The sequence below is a fragment of the Mercenaria mercenaria genome, chromosome 3 (genome assembly GCF_021730395.1).
Source record: "Mercenaria mercenaria strain notata chromosome 3, MADL_Memer_1, whole genome shotgun sequence".
Taxonomy (NCBI): domain Eukaryota; kingdom Metazoa; phylum Mollusca; class Bivalvia; order Venerida; family Veneridae; genus Mercenaria; species Mercenaria mercenaria.
The window spans coordinates 9,136,000-9,158,625 of record NC_069363.1 but is presented as its reverse complement, the minus strand read 5'-3'; the positions used below and the strand labels follow the sequence as shown (position 1 = coordinate 9,158,625).

The following is a 22,626-nucleotide window of genomic DNA, read 5'->3' as shown; positions in this document are numbered from 1 at the left end:
GACAATTTATCCGTAAAGGAAATATGTTACAGAGATACATTTTTTAATATTGCATTGAACTGTTACGCAATAGGTCATAATTTTCTTTTTATAGTAATGGCAAACATTCTTGTCTGTATCTGTAAATATACGACGCAGGACCACTTCTGGTATAAGGCGTCGGGATGAGTGGTGTCGTTCAGTAACGATGTGTGAGAGCTGATTTAAAGCTCTCAACTGTTTCTGCGCATGCGATATTGTCTGACTTTCAGACTATTCCAATAACAAAATTTTTCAACGATGTTTGAACTGATGCTGTCACTTATAATTTTAGGACGTATTCGTCTTTTATTAAGTACTGGTGTTAGATAGGCTGATTACTACCAAATAGAATGTAAGCCTCCGCAGGTCTAGTCACAAGTAGTCCAAATATAAATAGTACTAATCTTTTTTCCTTTCCTAGTGCATTTTCTCGGCAGCAACGTGCTTACTTTTACCCTACCGCGTTTCAGTATGTATCACTTTGCATTCTAATGAAATCGGCATGTTCCTATCGCATGCTAGATAAAAATGGCGGCGTAAGAATTTAATGTCACGAAAAGAGAAATTGAAAGAAGCGAAAAGTAGTAAATTCAGCGGGTTGTATTTAACGAACTGTAGTTTTCTTATATAAAAGTTAACACCCCCTTTTCTTTTTGTTTTTCTAAAGTAGCGATCTAGTTCTTTATGGGAATATAAGTGTCTGAAAATCTGATATGCTAGAAAATGTCGAAACACCGTTATGAAGTGAGTGGATTTTATATGAAATAAAGAACAGCTGGATTTAGTGGTGTTCAGCCTATAAGGGGCAATACATGTTATTTTCTGAAACCCCTCGAAAATGAATGGAAATGCCATTAATCTATTCTTTATGATGTAAAACGGTAACAAATGGCTGAAAACGCTTAAATTTCTTGTGTTTTTTGGAATTTAGATCGAATTTTCGACCAGGTGGCACTATTTTGGTTCGTTTTAGGACCTAGTAAATGTCTTTTCTCGCATTTTAGCACTTCAGTTGTCTAAATAATATTGAAATTAGCATGTTTCTGAATGAAAATGACAAACATCGTAACGATTAAATGGATGTTAAATGTAAATTCCACGAATAAGGTAAAATTAATTGAAATATTGCTTGCACAGGGCTAAATTTTGCATATTTTTTGGGATGGGGGTGACCTGTAATGAATTGTCATTTCTCTATATTTTCTCAATATTTTGCACCAAAACAAAGCAGAATCATTGTGAAATAGGCGTACCTTGAGAATGAATGCAAATTCATGGAAAAATCAAACAAAATATTTCTCTTATAGGCTGATTACTACCAAATAGAATGTAAGCCTCCGCAGGTCTAGTCACAAGTAGTCCAAATATAAATAGTACTAATCTTTTTTCCTTTCCTAGTGCATTTTCTCGGCAGCAACGTGCTTACTTTTACCCTACCGCGTTTCAGTATGTATCACTTTGCATTCTAATGAAATCGGCATGTTCCTATCGCATGCTAGATAAAAATGGCGGCGTAAGAATTTAATGTCACGAAAAGAGAAATTGAAAGAAGCGAAAAGTAGTAAATTCAGCGGGTTGTATTTAACGAACTGTAGTTTTCTTATATAAAAGTTAACACCCCCTTTTCTTTTTGTTTTTCTAAAGTAGCGATCTAGTTCTTTATGGGAATATAAGTGTCTGAAAATCTGATATGCTAGAAAATGTCGAAACACCGTTATGAAGTGAGTGGATTTTATATGAAATAAAGAACAGCTGGATTTAGTGGTGTTCAGCCTAGATAACTATTTTTGTCAATTGCCGGTGTAACATTAAATTTTGACCCCGTTGAAAATTGACCCCATGGGTCATTTTTCAACGTTGAGAATTGACCCTGCCAACATTTCAACATTAAATTTTGTTCAAAAAGTCGTTGAGACCTGATCAGTCGTTAAATTTTGATCAGTTATGGGGTCTTTTTTTAACGGATAGTTAAATTTAAGTTAAACGTCGGAGATCGATGTTTGTAGTATAGAAACACACTGGAAAGCACCAGAAACTATCGCAGGCTTGCTGTATCACTTAGAGAGATATGTCTTTTTGCGTACTAATGCCAGATTCGAAATATTTTCATCTCATAATTAGGATGTCATTTTACGATTTTGTATAATCTACTGTTTTAATTCATTTATTGAATGTACAGAATGATATGGCTTTTAGATATAGTTTCTTATAATTCTGTTTAGAATGACCACATGCCGCGAAAGTTTAATGGTTTTATATGGTGTGTATAAATTACTACAAATCGACCTGTACCAGTTAAGAAGATATTTCCCGTTTGATGCTTTGCCCGCGTTTCAATTTGAACAACTTCAAAAAAAAAAACAAAAAAAAAACACCACCAGTAGTTTGATATTGCCGCAATGTATGTCACAGTTACTCTTGTAGGCCAAAAAAATTAGTTGTGAGTTTATTTTATGTTGGTTTCTAATCATATTCAACATTTCTATTTAAACTAAAATATAAACATTATGTATGTATACGCAGTCTAGTCTACCGAAGGCACATCATGGAAAGCACGTGCAACTTTCCCGCCAAAATCTTACAGGTAATTTTATAAAAAAAAAATCGGTTGTTTCTATACTTTGCTTTACATTCTGCTATTATCATATCAATAATCAAAATTGCTATAGGTTTCGAGCTGTGTTTATTTACTAGCGGTACATAAAAGAATGCTGGCCTAACTCTAAATGTTTATTTTGTTTTTTCTTGAGTGTGCCCTTTATAAAGTTATTTTTGAGGCCATTTCTATTAGTTTTATCTAGATTTAAGTTTATACTGTTAAAAATTGAATAAAGTTTGATAAAATTTGATGAAATCAGAGTCGGACTTTACCGAAAAACGAAGACTCAGATTTCTGACTTTTATTTATGTCAAAATATCTTTAAAGTTCTGTGCTAAAATTATAGTTAAAATGATTTAGTAAAAACCAGTGACCATCGTTGCCGAAATGTAAAATGGTTGCAAGGATTTGTCTCCAATTTTTTTGAATTATGGTCTAAAATTGGCCTATATATAATTATATGGCTTTAAATTTGTATACGTTTCTTCAGTTACCGTAAATTGTAATTTTTTGATCGATAGTATCAACAATAAGCTTGAAATATTACATTTTTTTTGCAAACAATTTTTTTTCGCAGGGGGTGGGGGTGAGGGCTTTACCCGCCTAGCCCCCCCCCCACCAGGGTTCTGCCCTGGACGCTTACGTCGCCATACCCCTCGTCTGTTTGATGAGGCCTTCTTACGTACCTAGATAGGGTTCACTATCTTCAAAGTGTCTGGTGATGTGTCATTTTCAATGTGATCGAAGAGTTTTAACATATGTTTGTAAAATCAAGAGTGTGTCGGGAGGGCGAATCCCATGACCCATCCCTTCTCAGCTTGGGATTCCGTGTCAGCTAGACATTTATGGAGTATGTTCTATTAAAGGTTGAATTCTCGTCTGCTTCTCACAATAAGAAGCACCCACCTCCCGTAAGCCAGCTGGAAGAATTCAACGTCTCGAATGAGACTCGAACCAACATCGATGAGGGGCAAGTGATTTGAAGTCAGCCATCTTAACCACTCGGCCACGGAGTTCCCTCTGATTAATATAACAGGATTGTAACAGAGCCCAATTGGATATGACATTCTTTTTTCAATACATGTAGATTTTCATAAGTCTGTCATGTGATTGCGGTGTAACGTTAAAATGACCAAGGAGGTCATTAAATAACGGTAAGGGTCAATTTTCAACGTTGAAATTTGATCATTAATCCGTTGAAAAATGACCCATGATTTTATAGATAAAAGTTAGTCTTGTCTGCTGTCTTTTTTTCCTGCAAGCTGTCCAGGCTGAGTCTTTGTAACATGTCAATGTCAAACCCATCTTCTCTGGAGTGATAAGTCCTTTAAAATGAACTTTGCCGCGTGGCGTTGAATTTTCTCCAGGGAGTTGATATCCTTAACGTAGTAGGGATCCCAGATAATTGACCCATATTCAAGTGTAGACCGAACAAGTGAAATATATGCAAGTTTCCTACAGTCTTGGGCACAATTCCTAAGATTTCGTTTTAAAAATCCCAAAGTTGAATTTGCTTTTTTACAAATATTGGTGATATGTGTTTCCCATGTAAGATCCTTTGATATAGTTAATCCAAGGTAGGGATCTGAGTCCACTTGTTGTAAGATGGTTTTATCTAGTTCGTAGAAGAAATTTGACTTCTGACGGACACTTAAAATATAACACTTCTTGGCATTAAATTTCATGCCCATAAGTTCGCCCATTTTTCTAGTGCATGTAGATCATTCTGTAGAAGAAGATAGTCATCATGTGAACGGATGGGTCTGTAAACAATCATCAGCAAACATGCGTACTGTAGATTTAACGGAATCAGGGAAGATCGTTTATGTGACATAAAAACATAAGGGGGCCGAGGACTGTACCTTGGGGAACTCCGGATTCAACATCTACACTAACCGAGTGTTCACCTACTACGACAACGTTCATAACTCTATCTTTCAGGAAGGATTGTAGCCAATGAAGTAAGTTTCCACAGACACCGTAATTTTCTAGTTTTTGCAATAGTTTATCGTGTGGGACGGTATCGAAAGCCTTAGAAAAGTCTAATATTGCTATATCCACTTGACATTTTTTTTATCATAAGATACTAATAAGTCATTCATAGTTACTAATAACTGAGTTTCTGTTGAGTATCCTGATCTAAAACCGTGATTTCTATCTGTGGGTATAGAATAGTTTTCAAACTGTCTTAGTAAATGGACACATAATATGTTCTAACGTTTTACACAAAACAGTTGTTAGGCTCACAGGACGGTAATTTTCTGCAAGGTGTCTGTCCCGTTTTTGAATACCGGACTAATGTTGGCATTTCTCCAGTCTGTAGGTAATGGCCCACTGTCCACAGAAAACTGAAAATTTTTGGTTATTGCAGATGCAAGTTCTTGAGCACAAGTTTTCAACACAATATTAGGTATTTATTTGGTCTGGTCCCATAGCTTTAGATATTTTCAGGTCTAGAAGTAATTTCAGAACTCCTTTTTCAGTAATTTTCAATTCTAGAATGGATGGTATGTCATTTTTGCCATACATGTATTTTAGTTTACTTTCATGTGCTGTTCCCGTTATTTTACAGAAAACTGACTTGAACTGTTCCACGAGGATATTTACATTGCTTTTAGAGTCAGTAATAAGATTACCATTATTTTTCAGTGGGGAAACACCAGTATTTTCCTGTTTCTTAGATTTGATATAATTCCAGAATAGTTTAGAGTTTTTATTGCCAAGGCCCTTTTGGATGGTGTTATTTACGTACTGCCATTTAGCTTTTCTAAATGATTACTTACATTCTTTTTGAAAGTTCCTATATTTGTTCCAATTTCCTGTTTTCTTTGCTTGTTTGCAATACCTGGCTTTTTTCCTAATTGTTTTTTTTTAGTTACGATTCAGCCATGGTAATGTGTGTTTCCTTTTAACAGTTTTAGATGGCATATTTTCCTCTATTGATTTCAAAATATCTTTCTTAAAAAGATCCCAAACCGAGTCAATGTTTACTATGCTGGGTAGTGAAATGATTTTATCACTAATCTTATATAATGGCCATGCGTGGGGGTTAGTAAAAGTGATAGAGTGCTAGGCCTCCCAAGCTACTCAATCCCAGAAGAACCATAGCAACGTGTTAAAAAATAGGTGCAAAAACCTAACACCTTAAAAACCTTAAATTCAGAAGATTCGACAACATGTACAAGTATATTTTTTGTGCAGGAAAAAACAAAGAGTTAGTAATGTTAAAAATTTAAAAGCAGATAGGCTGAAATTAGAGTCCGAACGCGTGCAGCCAGCGCTGACTTAAATTCGGAGATTGAGTCAGCACTGACTACACTCTGTGGCAGAGAGTTCCACAGGCAGACAGTACGTGGAAAGTATGAATATTTGTATTTGTCATTTGATGGTGAGGCAGGTTGATAGGCTGGATTGTGATAATGCCTGGATGATCTGGTTTGTGGATTTAGGAACTGGTTCATATTAAGACCAACATGATTGTTTACAATTTTGTAAAATATAACTAATTTACTATCACAACCCTATCTTCTAAGGATTGCCAACCTAACGAAGACATGATGTTTGTCATAGAGCCAGGAGATTTTGAATAATTATTTGTAACAAATTTGTAATATCTAACTTTATTATGTATTAAGCCAATTCTGGTCCATGTACATGCATCAATATAACATAATCACAGAAGAAATAACAATGCAACTATACAAGATGTGTAAGCAAGATGACAATAAATATATCAAAAGATGAACACTTCACACCAAATGCATGTTATATCTTTGAGAGAGGGAGAGACTGTGAGAGCATTATTTAACATTATAACAAACATCAAGTGTTACATCATAAAAGAGACTTTTTTAACATATATTACTGACTGCTACATTGAATTAAAAATCAAGTTTCGTTTTTCAAACGCCTTGTAAACATACGCTGAGAGTTTTCTTAAATCAGTAACATTTTCAGTCTTAACAAATCTAACCGCCCTTTTCTGCATTGACTCATGTTTATCCTTATCTTTCTTTAAATAGGGATCCCATGCAGCAGACGAGTATTCCAAAGTTGGGCGAACTAATGTATTGTATGCTGCCGTTTTAGTTTCTTTAGATGCGGAATTGATATTGCGTTTCAGAAACCCCAATGTCTGACTAGCTTTAGATGTAACTTTATTGTCATGGGCGTCCCAGGACAGATCTGAAGTCCCTAGATAGGCGGCTTGTTCAACAGTCTGAAGTGGTTTATTGTGTAATGTGTACTGAGTCTTAGTGACTTTGCTGGATCGACTAGCAATGTGCATTATATGGCACTTGTCAATATTGAAAGACATCTTCTATTTCTGCTCCCATGCCGCCAGGCTTTCCAAGCCTCCCTGCAGTGTCAGGGAATCAGCAGCAGAACTTATAATCCTGTAAATGACACAACCATCTGTAAAAAGTCGACAGGAAGACTTGACAGCACTAGGGAGGTCATTGCTGTAGAGCAGAAGTAGAAGAGGTCCCAATACCGAGCCCTGTGGTACACCAGACATAACTGGAGCTTTATGAGAAAGACTACCATCTAAAAGAACCTGTTGGTTTCTATGGCCAGAACTATCATGGCCCAGAAAGGCACCTATCAAAGCAAAGGTATTACATTGTATACCATAATGAGATAATTAATGCATTTTGTGTTACATCAAGAACAAATGTTTCAAAGTTTAACCTTAGGTTTGTATCCCACCAGTCCGTCCGTCCGGAAAATTTGAATCTTACAACAATAAAATTCACAAAACTTTGTATGCAGCTAAAATGCATTAACCTTTAGACTGCTGGTGGCAAGTATTTGTGCCTTTGCAACCAGTGCAGACCAAGATCAGCCTGCACATCCGTGCAGTCTGATCATGGTCTGCACTGTTCGCTATTCAGTCAGTAAATTTTCAGTAAACACCCCTTCAAATGATAAATTGTACAGCCCAAATTGAAAGATTGACAAGTTCATTATAGGCAGTTAGCATGGTAAGGGTTAAGGAAATAAAACAAGTATTAAAGTGGATTTATTTTAATTAAATTGTTATCATTTGGGAGCTGTTATGATATTTCTGGATGGTCTTTATTGCATTTGGCAACATTACAGACCAGGACAGGGTCGTAGTTGGCCCAAAGCCTAAGTATCTGTGGGTCAATCAAATTAGCAACATCTTATGACATTGGCAAAGTATATTAATTAAATTAACACTTATGCTATAATAGTTCTATCTCGGTTGGGCAACCAGGATAGAACAATCAAATTTTTAATCCCTCCAGTAAAAATCTAACATATATATTTAACACTCAGTGAACTCAAACAAGTGTACGTCATCAGTTATTTAAGTTTTGAAGAAATTCATTGCTTGGCCATATTGCATGCATATCAATTTCTATAAAGAGCTAACTGTAAATGGTGAGGGGTTTGCATGCCTTTTTTCACATAACTGTTTCAAGAAAGTAGGTGGTTCTTTGTCAACGTTAAATAAATTACCAAAAGAGCAGACGAAGCGGCCAAATAGTAACAATATCTGACTACGAAGCAAGAGGTGGTCAGTTTGTTGCCCCATTCTTCCAACTAAAAAATGTACGGGTGCTTTACACCTGACACGCTAAAGAACCAGGGAAGCTTCTGGAATGGCTCGTCTTCTTTATCTTGCACTATTCTCCCGCTGAAACAATAAAAAAATATTACAGCCTTACAGGAAAGCCATCCAAATGGGTTATAGGAGGTGACTATAAATAAGTTTACACAGACACACCTGTGTGCGAAGACGATCCTATATATAGAGGATATCAAATGTGTGTACTGTTTGATCAAACATTTTCATATAAAGGGGGTTTCCACTTGTTTCTGTTTCAATGCAAGATAATATCATAATATCATGAATAGTATTCATGCATACATTCTACATCATGTTGAATTTATCGTAAAAACGAGTTTGGAAGGGTGTCTTCCATTGTAAATCTTAGCTAAATTGGACACCTTTAGACATGTTTTAAAATTTCAAGTTCAGCTTTTTTTGTTTATGGATTTCCGTGTAAACATTTCATAATTTTCGAATATATATATTGGTTTTTTTTAGCAATATCCAAATTCATTTTTTTTATAATCGGTAATATCGGATATTTGCACATTAAATGAAGAGGGATAAATTCGATATATCTGTTATATCTTTAAGACGGTCAAAGATATCAGCAAAAGTCATTTAGATCTTTTCTCTAAATAGTTTAATATCGTACAAAATTATGTAATTATAGCCATTTTTGCCTAAACATTTAGTGATATTTATTTCTGTTAAAATTCGTCTTTAACTTTTAAAACCTCAAGCTGTCTCTCTAACGTAAAATGACAAGATAGTCTTGTTGTGCAACTGACGGCGATAAATAAGGGATTTTAATGTTACTTGACACAAATGTTCCCCATAATGAGACGACGTGTCTTGCGCAAAATCTGGACCCTTAGCTCAAATGTCAAGGATACACTTGGAGTCAAATGTCAACAGGGCTTTTTCCTGTCCGGTCTGTAACTCAACAATCCATTGAGGGATTTTGATATTACCAGGCATAAATGTTCTCATAATAAGACGATGTGTTATGTACAACTTTCAGATCCCTAGTTTAAAGGCCATGGTCACAGTCAGAGACAGAATGCCAATAGATTTTCTCTGACCGGTCCATAACTCTGTCACCCATCAAGGGATTTTAATATTACTTGAAACAAATGTTCCACATAATGAGTCGATATGTCAAGCACAACACTCAAATTCCTAGCACAAAGGTCAAGGTCACTCTTCAGTAGTATACTGTAGTAGCCAAAGTTCAGTAGTATTTTTTGTCCAGTCCGCAACTCTGTCATCCATCAAGGGATTTTAATATGTTTGGCACAGATGTTTTCCATAATGAGACGAAAATTCAAAACTCAAGATTGATCTTTTCAAGTACAGTCTGTAAATATTTCAACATAAGCTCATGTTTCGTATGGACCCAGTTAAAAATGTTGGTTTATTTTCTTCAAAAGTACTTCCCTTTAATATGAGGATTCTTTTTTACACTTTTTCTTATATTTTCTCAATAATTCTAAAATGAAATGGTATCAAAATTGAAATTAAATACTTTTTTTTTACATTTATAGATGATATAAGCAATCACAGCTGTAGATTTTTATATATGGAAATTTAAATCCAAATGTTGTGTGTTATAACATATTGTATATATAAAACATTACTGTCTATACATCAATGGCAGTAAGTCACCTTCCAGTAGGAGACATGGTATTGCATGGCAATACTTCATTCACTTATTGAGAGAAATCGTGTTTAGTACATACATTTAGATATGCAAATATAACGTTTTAAAAGACCCTACTTCCACCCGTAGAGACAGATTGACGTATACCATAATGTAATCACGAAAACCCCTTGGTAAAACAGCAGAACTTTTCAGTACCGGTTACAACCAAGACAAAGTATTCAACGTCATGAATAATAAAATCTGCATTGAAACCAATCATTATTTATTACTGTGAGTTCGCGCCACATTTGGTGTGTCAGTCTTTCATGCGAGGAAACCAACAAGCTGGCTTGTGGAAGGGTCACTGTCACCATATAGCATAAATTAAGCAAAGATTTATACAAGAACGTAGAGTAAGTTCAGAAGTACAGGTGGCATCACATTCAACTAGTAAACCATTAAATCCTATACAAGTTCAGACTGCCCAAGGAAATTCACCACAGCAACCGGCTCCAGCAGCACCACCAAATAGTTCAATGACATGAAATTTTATACGCTCGGGTATATCAATTTTGCAAGGCGTGGACACAGAACTGTTTTACTTTGTGCTTTATTGAAAGGTAAAGATATATTATATTCTGATAAACTTATGGTTCGTTATTTACTTTTCTCCATATTTGTCCGTGTTTGACATAATTTCTTTAAATAGGATTTTCTTATATTATTTTAAGACATATGAGCGATGAATGTTTGTGTGTGGGGTTGGAGTGAAAGTGGGTGTTCAGAGGGTGGCGGTGGAGAATTTTGGAAATTGTGAACGCCATGTCCTAAATTGCAAAGGATTTTAACACTGAAAATATGGTCGTCAATCATACTCTTCAGATGCCGGTTAACTTTGGTTACATTTGTATCACAATTGGCAAGGTACCGCAGCTGGTAGTCATACCATTCAGTTGACAGTTAACTTGGTAGCATTTATATTGCAGTTGGCAAGGCATCCTTCAGATGTCGGTTAATTTGGTAACATTTATATCGGAGTTGGAAAGGTAGCTGGCAGTCATACCCTTCAGATGTCGGTTAACTTGGTAACATTTATATCGCAGTTGCCAAGGTAGCTGTTAGTCATACCCTTCATTTATATCGCAGTTGGCAATGTAGTTGATAGTCATACCCTTCAGATCCCGGTTAACTTTAGTAACATTTATATCGCAGTTGGCAAGGTAGCTGGTATAGTCATACCCTTCAGATGCCGGTTAACTCGGTAGCTGATGGTCATACTTCTTATATCACGATTGGCTCGGAAGAAGCATTAGCACGCACCCAACTTCCAATGACTCCATTTTAGCCGTATCATTTATGGCGGTAAATATCTTTTTCCGAAAATATACGATAAGTTGATAATTGTTGGTCACAAACAAAATTGCAGTAAATAAATATTTTACTCCACCGCATGCAGTGTTCAAAAGAAGGGTGGAAACATGTAACTAGAAATAAGATATTATGATTGCTACAGCATACATTGATGGTATTTTCGGCCACAGCACAGAAAACAAAAGCAGCAGGTCTTGTCTATATTTTCGAGTAAAAGATATCAATTTTCCCATAATGCTTGTTTAAAAGGGATACACCGGGAAAATTGTAAACGAAAAATTAAAATCCTTTAAATCATTATAGAACGACAGTTCTCCCGTTTTACTGACATGTTTGATAGAATACATATATGTTTGTTTTTACTTTGACGATGTAGGTGCGCAATTTCCATACTTTTATCTGACCTACCTTTGTGAGGCTAGGATAACACCTAACTTTGCTAAAAACGTCACATTCCACATTTCTGTTTTCATGTTATTCATTTTTACCACGGACAAGATAAGATAAGAACAGTCTGGTGGTCCTTTAATTAAAATTCAGAAAATTAGAACAAATAAATCATGAATCTATGTCTTGAAAATTACCTGAGTATATTCCTTTAAAATAACACCTTAGGATGACCAGGAAAAGTGAGATTCCAGCTAGATAAGCATTGATTTCTACGATTTTAGTTATGGACTTATTTTATTTACCGTTCTATCTTCATTTGCTGCCACATTCTTCAAAGTTCATGGGTCAGCTAAGGACAATGTGTGTTTAAATAGCCATAACGTGGCGGTCACACGCGCCGATTCATCTACGTTAAGTTATTGAAATGTGCTGGATATTGTACCTTTGTATGCGGTATACATTTTGTAATAGGAATTCGACTTAACAACCGTCGAAGTAACAATATTTGTGCAAAAGGTGAAAGCTACTTTCCCCAAGTTGGAGTGAAAGTTTTCGTCAAGTCTGGCACATTGGTGTAGGAGCGGAAGAAGATGGGGGAGGGGTTGGAGGGGCAGCTGACCCTGCCAATATTTTCTCACATCACATCAAATCCCTATCAATATATCTAAATTTTCTCTCAGATGTAGGCTATGTCTTTATCTACTGTTATTTCTGACAAAAATCAGAGTTCGTGTCAAAGTGTGTGTGCGAAGGGGGGCGGAGGATCATATGCTGGCACCCCCACTTTCAAAATTGGGAGAGGGGGTCCATGGCCTCACCACTCACTCCTGCGCATATGTGGCATAGTCACTGAAGGAAATGAAAAATTAAGTGGAAATCAGTGTGGTAAAAAAGCAAGAAGAATACTGATTTTCTCTATTATTTTAGAAGCGTTTACAACGGTCAGCTTCCTTCTGCACAATATTTTTGTTACTTTATCAAAGTTTGTGCCACTGGTCCTTTTCACAGCACGCACATTTTATCGATTCTTAATACATCGAACAGATAACAGTTAGGGTAACATTTATTTGCTTTTATGGGCGAACAACAAAACAATACGGCAAGCGTGGTAACTTTCAATAAATACAGAATTGTGTACGGCATCTGAAGGCGAAAGTGTCCACGACAGGCATTAAACGTTCACAGGCAGAGAAAAGACTTAGGAAAGGAACTTTGCCGCTCTGTATCCGAACCAACACCACTTCAGAATATTGAAAGTCTCGCCGGCTTCTGTTCCTCGACGAAATTCTGGCGTACTCTGAATCATTTTTGAAATGATAAAACCGGAACCAAGCGGCAGAGCTGAAAATATAATTTTGTCCAGATCAGTTATTCACTGAAAAAAGTGACCTACAATCTCATATAATAATAATAATAATAATAATAATAATAATAATAATAATAATAATAATAAAAATAATAACTTTATTTTCTGAAGGTTACAAACTAAGTGTACAAATACAGATTATACAACTTATTTCCAGTATGGCCTTCAACTGATATACATTCACACATACACACAATCAAAAAGTAAATTTATAATTAAACATTTATACAAAAAATACACATATCAGAATTACTTAAATTTTCTCGACAAACACGTCTGAAATTAAGGAAGTGTTAAATAAACGTAATATAACAAAAACTATGTTTTAAAAGAATTACCATGCGTCACAAAGATTATACATGACAATTAAGATGTACAAAAAATATATTTAGACAGAATTCCAAACGCATAAAATATTTATAGATTTTTGTACGACACCCAAATAATCTGGAAGAGTAAATAGTGCAGAAAAAGAGTGAAAATAAAATATTGCCATTGAAACGGAGGGGGGCGTGGGGGGGGGGGGGGGGGGGGGCATGATGATGACCGCCCTGTGTAGATCATCTGACTCAAATGGGTTCATGACAACTATCGGGAGTATAAGTGGGTTTTATCGTTGCCAGAAAATTTGAAGAAAACATCAACTAACATTTTACAGTTACCTGCCATGTACATATTTTTCGTACAATGTTTTGCAATGGTAGAACATCAAGAACAGCTATTTTTAGCTGCTAAGGAGAGGGGAGGGGAAGTGAGTAACAAGAAACACTCAATATAGCTGATTAAACTCTATGTGAGAAACTCACATAAAGTCACTCAAATCGTTCAAATTTTCTTATATAAAACCCTCTACCCCTGGCGGGGCCAGTTTTGTCCCCAGAGGCTTGATTTGATTCTTCATAGAGGACCACTGCACAATGCTACATGCCGACGAATATCTAAGCTGCAGGGCTTGAGGTTTTAGACAAGAATATTTAAAAAATATTTCTTATATAAAGATGTTACCCCCCCCCCCCCAAACTGGTCTAATTTTGACCCCAGAGGCATGATTTGAACAAACTTGGTAAAGAAAACCTACGCAAAGCTACATGTTAAATATCTAAACTCAAGGGCTTGAGATTTTAGACAAAAGGGCGTTTTTAATCTTTCCCTATCTAGGTATATGTAAAACAAGTGAACCCCAGGGCGGGGCCATTTTTGACTTCAGGGGCACGAATTGAACATATGTGGTTGAGGACAGTAATCAATGCTACATGCCAAAGATCTAAGCTCCGGACCTTGCCGTTTTGGAAAAGAAGTCAAAGATTTTAAAAGTTTTCGACATCGACTGGAATAATTCTTTGAACAACTTTGGTAGAGGACCATGCAAACATTAATCATTGATGTCAGTGTTAGAAAGAATTTATGAAAATCTGTACTCATTGTACCGAACACACCCATGAAGTAATGGAAGCAATTCTGTCGTCAATTTTTCGGCGAACGCCGTCTAAATTCGTTTTCGTTACCTATGCCACGTGACTTCAGTTTGCAAATCAAACTTCTTGATAACGCATTATAGATAATTTATCAAAATGGAAGATTTATGCAACACTCTGCCTGATTGGACGAGAGTGTCAATTTCTTTCACTCTGTTGATTGTGCTACGCTGAGTGAAATGGAGACAAAGCGTTTATCCTAAACAACGCTGTTCACAGTTTTAAAGCTAACTTTGGCTCAGTATATTTAGCAAGAATATTGATATATCTCAAAATGATAAGTAAGTTTAATAAATATGATAAAAACCTGTTCAAATACCAACATATATCAAATTAAAGAAAGAGCTGAATACGGTCTGCGTATCACATGAATAAGGGTGTGATAAGAGTCTTTTATGTAGAGAAGTGCTTTTTAAAAGCTTTTTCTTGTTACAATTGTCGTCTGTATATGAAAAGGTTTCTTGCTTTTGTGATTTATTCAGATTGCATATTAAAATGAGTACTTGTTTGCTTTGATATATTTGTTATAAATTATTTAACTGATTTATTATATATGAATATTTATCTTTAGTATGGTATGCAAATATTGAACTCAGTTGAAATCTGCTTTAATATATATATATGCTATATAATGACTGAATCTCATTACACTGAAATGAAGGTACGCTGCATACAGATTATCTATGTGATATAACTATGGTCAAACTTTGCTTATAAAACAGAAATATTGAAATAATAACAATTGTATGTTTTGCTAGACCTTCACTTTTTTATAGGTTTGACGTCATTGTACAAAGATTCATTAATAGCGAATATGCATTTGTTAAAGCGGGATCAGTTGGCCTATTTTAGAAATAAATAAAAAAAAAAGAAAAAGAAAAAATCCTTTAATTGATTTTTCTCATGTATTCTAATCAAACTTGATTTGTAGCATCTTTATTAGGCCCGCAGCCAACTTTGTTCAGCTGGGACATTTGACCCCTTTTAGAGGCTGCTAGAGCTAAAACTAGAAATGCCTTTATACAGCGTCTCATGAACAGCTTGGTGGATCTTTGTCATACTTGGTCTGGAGCATCATTATAAAGTCCTCTTCCAAATTTATTTATATAGGAACTTGGGCCCTATTAGGGACCACTATAGCTAAAAGTAGATATGCCTTTTTTCGCATTAACCACTAAAATGTAATGGATTTTTATCAAACCCGATGTGTAACAATAGCGTAAGGTCTCCTGCTATTTTGTTACAAATGGGGATAGGGACCAATTTAGCTAAAAACATAAACACGTTTAATGACCTCTTCTCATGAACCGCTTCATGAATCTTCATAAAACTACTGCTGTAATTATTCGTCTAAGGATAAACGAAACAAAATTGCAACCCTACGAAACCTTTGCGAAAAATTAAAAGAGAACCATTTAGATTGTTAAAGTGCGGTGTTTAGTTTTGAAATTTGAAAAATGTTAGATGAAAGATAAATGTTAGATGAAAAATTCATAAACTTCTTTCCTTATTACAATTCGCCGACCATCATTTTTAAAGATATTTCTTGTTGTGCTTATGTCTCGGTCGATCCCTTTAGTTTGTAAAGGGGCTGTTTTGATTAACAAAACAGCTTATACTAGAACACAACTTGAGCAAATAGGTCAGAAAAAGAATTGTATTTTCAGGATATCGAGTACATATAAGTTACATTTCTAAGCACCGGACATTCCCACACTAACTAGCCTGAAACATTTTTCTATTTTGTACTATATTTCCTCATCTAGTCAAGTCATTCCTTTTTAATAAAATCCTTTAAGGAGTTGATGGGATATTTAGGGCTGGTACGCAATACTGTTTATTTGACCTTTGAAGCATGACCTTGATTCCAGAGAAAGTTGTGTTCTGCATTCACGTCGTCTCATTATAGCATGTATGTGTTTCAAATTGAGCCGTGCCATGGGAAAACCAACATAGTGGGTTTGCGGCCAGCATGGATCCAGACCAGCCAGCGCATCCGCGCAGTCTGGTCAGGATCCTTGCTGTTCGCTTTTAAAGCCTATTGGAATTGGAGAAACTGTTAGCGAACAGCATGGATCCTGACCAGACTGCGCAGATGCGCAGGCTGGTCTGGATCCATGCTGGTCGCAAAGCCATTATGTTGGTTTTCTCATGCCGCGGCTCAATTATTTGACAATCCTTCAGAGTAAAACGATACATTTGAACAAACATTTGACAGATGAACAGAAATACAGACGGATAGAGAGAGAGAGAGAGAGAGAGAGAGAGAGAGAACAATAATATTATGTTTCTCTAATGAGTTTGGAAAAAAAAAGATTGGAGGTAGTGAAAACATTGTCCTACTATTCTTCTTTATTTTAGTAAACAACATATAGTTTATGTTATTTTGTGGTCTCCATGAATAAATAAATTAAGATTTAATTTGATTTGAGCAATCGATGATACTTACTCAGTTTTCTACTATGAACCTGGTTCGTTACAAGAGATAGTGCCAGCAAAGCAAGCATCGCCGATCGCAGTGGAGAACGCATTTTCCTTCTGTAATTATAAAAATACAGAGCATTAGTGAGTAGAAAAATTAGAGAAAAGTGCATTCAATGTAAAAGAAATTGTCATATCACGCATATCGTTTCAGATTTATTCAAAGTGTGTGTAAACAAAACGACTATTCCCCGTACCCGAATGGGCATTTGTCACATCTACTGTCATAGAAACCAACATGTTTATATTGGAACTTAACTGAAGAACCTGGACGAACAAAGTAAGATGCTCTTATAAATATTGCCTTTTATCTATATCCCAGCTTTTTGTACTTTTAAAGGGACTGAGCGCCAGATTTTAGCTAAAATTGAACTTTCTTTAGAACTGAAGTATGGTTATATCATGAACATTAGAACATGAGTGTTTGTTCCTAAACTACCTTAAAAATGCTAAATCAAGAAAAAAACATGTCTGAGTAGGGAGTCGCACCCGGGTTGCTTCAGCAGTAAATACTTTCCTACCATATTGGCGAATACACCAAGGATAGATAGATAGATTCTTTATTACCTCCACAGATAGGAGAGCATCATGGCAAAATTATTCAAACAACATCAATACAAATAAGTAAACTAAATACAAATATATACACAAAGAGCATTAACATGACAAGATACAAACAAGTACAACTTAGTTTCAAAGATAAGAGAAGCGAGAATATCACCAGCCGATATTAAAATGACCAGGAATTGTTTCTGTGCATACAATATCAATTACAAGTACTATGTGCACATAAACTTAACTATATGTAAACTATATGACGCAATCTTGTTAAAATTTGGCATTAACAACATATGGATGGATATCACCCTTCTATTCATGCCTTGTCGAAACGAAATACAAGGCAATAAGATATAATCTGTCACTAACTTAGTTTCAAAGCCATGTTAAGAAATTAGCAATATTTTCCTGATATCTTAAATTTTTGTTGTTGTTGTACGATCTGGAGGTTAGTCCCTTTAAAGATATGACAGTTTCCATCATTTGTGACTGCCAGAAGGATTAACGAAGGGATATGTGTAGAAAATATAATATTGTATATTGTATAATATTGTAGGTGACTAACAATGAGATTAGTGGAACCGACGGATGCTCCCCGGCGGATTTTCATTTGCATGAGTATGATGTAAATGCTTAAATTCTGCAAGAAGTTGGACAAAAATATACTTCTTGTGCTCTGCGCTTTTTTTAACTATGATTTATATTGAAGGCAAGTTTCAATAAAAAATATCTTGTGTACTTTTGAGTTATACTCCCCATTTGGCCTCCTTTCCACCCTTTTTTTATAATGTTGTTAATCACCCTTGTTACCCGGATAATACAAAATGATGTGATAACTCCAACATGCTATAAAATGGCCGATCAACGATTTTGAAAATTTCACGTTTTTCGGTAAGTTGCTGTGGCTTGATAAGAGATTTTAACCCCCAGATGTTGCAAAAAGAACGTATGGCGATTTGTTTCCATGGAACTCAAACTATTTTACTGTATTTTTGTGAATACAATACACAATATGTTAAATAGTTTACAAAAACCATGTAAGTTTAGTTTGAAAAATCATAAAAAAGTACTTAGAATTGCTTTTCATGCTTGTAATTCACTGTATATACGACTCTACCATTTCACTATCTGACATAGTTTACAGTTAGTTGTTTACTTTTGCCGTTTTAATGTCAAAACCATTTATATTGATCTGTGTATGAAAAATGGATAAAAGCCAAAAATGACCACGGATAATGCCCCACATGCGTTGTCTTTGAAAGTGGATAATAGCCAAAATTGATTTTTTTCATTGACATCCCATTACAGATTGACCAGTTTTGTGTGCGTGGACATGTTTTGATAAATTACTTTGTAACAGCATGATGATATGAGCCTGTTAACATTTTTATGCTGGTAACAGGCACAGTGTACAACTTGCACCTTCCTGGTATCAAGTACACATGTGCATAAGTATTATTTTCCCCCGCTGTCCCTAATAGCACAAACCCTGTTCACATTCTGAATACCTAGGTGTACATATTGGTACACCACAATCTCTCTTACACGCACACGCACACGCACACGCAATCCACGTCACATGTTGTAATTGGAAATCCCGGACGACCAATTCACCGTGACACAGTCATAAATTGTTTGCGTAAACGCGGGATTCATTTCCGTCGTCTAGCTCGATGTCAGGCTCTTGTCATCGTCAAGAAAAGCAACGCTGGGCTCTAAATAACCGACGACGTCAGTGGGGAACTGTTGTATTTAGCGACGAATCAAGATTTAATCTCCATCACGCTGACGGATAGGTCAGAATATACAGACGCCGCAACGAACGTTTCGCAAATAACTGTGTGCGTGAGGTTTATCCGTACAATGGTGGCAGAGTCATAGTATGGGCAACAATAAATTCCACCTTCAAGTCCACCCTTGTATAGGCTGTCATACAGAGCAATGGTGGCTTTACGCGTTATTGACTGCACTGACGTTGAAGCATTGAAAGAAATATGATCTCAGACGATATTCATTTTCTGATGATAATTTTTTTTCTGTTATGTTTACTTTGATTACACATATAAATTTGTATGGCTAAACATCAGTAGGTTATAAATATTGACTATTACAATACTTGTTGCGTTTCTTTTTCGTGTCAGTTTACAATGTTTACTATTATCCATATAACATTTTGGGCTTTATCTTCGAAATTTCTGTGAACACTTTGGTCAGTATCCATCGACTAATACATATGTTTATATATTTGTAAATTTTGTTTATTTGATCTAAGATAAAAACTTCCTAACATGTTCATATCATTGTTTATATTATAACTGAAAATTACAAAATAACATTCATTACCAAAAGTCCATTAAATGAGGTTGACAACGGTTTTAATCGCCAAACGTACCAAACTCGTTCTCAAAAGCAAAATGTAAACATTGTTAAAGGGTTTCCAAAGTGAATAATATGTCCCATATGCAAATTGTTTAGTGCAAATGGTACAGCTTGTAAACTATTTTGAATCAGTTCTAACACTTTAAATGATCAGAATGAGTAATTAGAAAATATTGAAATAAACAATGTCCTTACCAAGTTTGACAGTTCATCCAGTTTGTAGTATTTTGGAATTATCATATCATTTCGTATTATCCGGGTAACAAGGGTGTTAATGACAAGTGTATATTATTCAACTACAGTGTCATTTTGTGGGTGGCCTGCTTTGCGGGTGCGGCTCTTGAGATTCCATGGAATCTAATCTTACTTTTTATTTTAGAGTTATTTTCCCCATTATTCTCAGCAAAGCAGAACATGCACCTTTAAAATAACTTTGTGTGATTGTGTGAAAATTGAGACTCCTTAAATCATTGTCTTACCAACAAGCAACATAAATAGATCCACAAAACAAAAAGGAATGTCCAGAAACAACAACTAATTATCTTATACCTGCCTGTTGGTCCTTTCATCAGGAATTTTCACAGGAATTCTTACCATCCTGTCTGACTTTTCAATTTTCAGCTAACTAAATACGGAGGTAAATACATCAAACATCCTTTTGGATCCCATATTATTTCAAAAAGTGATAACGTTAATAAATATGTCAATTAACTTGTACCTGTCCGCTGGTCCTTTCAACTAAATATACTCGACCATCCCCGGAATTCTTACCATCTTCTCTGACTTTTCAATTTACGGACGGTACAGACAGATACAGAGATACACATAATAAAAAATTATATAACTCAATAGAAGCTACATGTATATTAAATCATCTTTTAATTCAAACTGTAGAGCATTACCGTTCTCAAACCGGACTGCTCATATACATGAAGGATGTATTCATGATTTCTGTCTTTAAATTCAACTTTTGTTTACATGAGTATTCCCAAAATTATTTAAATGTATTAGGATCTTTTCCTTCGACTCAAATACGCCTCTTTCTTAAAAAACATGGTTTTGTACAGTTTTTCAGATTGTGAAATTTGATGCGCTTGTCTGCACATATATCGAAACCAAATAATATTTTACCCAAATACACAAAAATATATTGAAAAGACTTTATGATGCCAATGAAAAGTGGATATATAGATTTTTACTTTCAAGTTAAATGATGAGGAAGGACTAAGATGTACAATGAATGAAACACAACAAACATCATTTTATCCCGCCTAGGGGCGTGAAACTCATAGTTTATAAGGAACAAGAAAGTTATAACCCGAGTGTTATATGTTGACGATTACATTGGTTATTTACTTAGAGAGTATTGTTGATGTTTGTCTCCTTAGGAGAACAGTTTATGAATACGCAGCAATGAACATTGACTTAATAGTTCACTACTATAAACAGCTTTACCACTATACTGATCAACTGGTATTTTGGAAGGACAAACAGTCAATGTTGTGCAATCAGCCACCTCTTGGTAAGAAAGACCATTGTTCTGATATTGCTAAAGGTCAGCCTGTAAGAAACCTACATTGAGATAATAGAGCAAAGATACTTTAAAATGCAAGTCACATTGGTTGAAAGGCCAGTTTTTGCCTTACTGTTAGGTGACATTTGTAAAATGTTTGACTATAATTATGCATATCAAACATTAAACACATAAATTCTTAACTAAAAAAAATTTGAAATAATCAAAGTATAAAACTGAAAATATAAGACACTGTTTATGGATGTTTGTTCCAGACGTGCATACTGTGTATTAAGTTTGGTGTTGATTACGAGGAGCCTACATTAAGATGACAGAGCCTTGTACCTTTTACAAACTAAATACATAGAAACAACGACATATTACAGGGGGTGGACGTATTTTGCATTTTGCTGCTTTTTAGGCGAGAAAAATGCTGTTTGCATTTCAAAATGGCGTCATTTGTCTACTTTTCGACATAACAGAGGACACATTTTGCAGTGGTAAGTGCGTTTATTATATACGAATTTTCAAATGATAACGCCCAGTTGGTGGTCATATAATTTATCTTCACTCGACTTTTGGTCTTACATGTTTATCTTTGTTTGTTAAATGCTATTGAAGGTACAGTGCCAGTTTATAGTGACGAAAATGAAAATGTAATTCCTGTACAAAACGAACTCTTTACGGGATGTTTATTGATTTGGACATATAAATACATTCTGCTTCTTTTTTCTACAAAAAAGCCATCACAAAAATACTCCGCGCCCACAAGGCAGAATAAATGTAATGAAAGTGATTTAAAATATACTGACATTGTTGGATTTTACAACCGATATCAGATGTAATTTGTGTATTCCTTTAATTACCATCATCGGGCGTAAATCGAGAATTTTATATAAAATTTTACAAACAATTTGAAGTTGAAAATGGCAAAATATCGAAAATAACAAACATGAAATTGGCCATTAAACATTTGAAAAAAAACTTACTTTAAATTTTGTGTATAAAACCACGTCCAGTTCACAAGTGTCACATGACCCCGACTGGACATACATAAACACGGAAGTTGCCATTGCTTGTCATTATGTGTATATATTATGTGTTAATTGCCTAAAGATATTGAAATAGACTTTATTGTGTAGACTGTAACGGGATTCAAATCATAGTAAAATGAAGACAGTTATTGGTGTGCTCAAAATAATTTATCTGTTACTTTTATTTCACAAATATATTAAACTTAGGTGAAA

At 35.1% G+C, this 22,626-nt stretch overlaps 1 long non-coding RNA gene across 1 annotated transcript; it reads right to left on the bottom strand.

Moving 5' to 3' along the window:
• Positions 1–12,673: 12,673 nt before the first annotated feature.
• Positions 12,674–22,408, bottom strand: LOC123523672 (uncharacterized). The gene is made up of 3 exons (XR_006681162.1): positions 22,369–22,408; positions 16,898–16,986; positions 12,674–12,948 (listed from the first exon to the last, which is right to left on the bottom strand). It is a non-coding gene; the product is annotated as an uncharacterized LOC123523672 (long non-coding RNA).
• Positions 22,409–22,626: the final 218 nt, after the last annotated feature.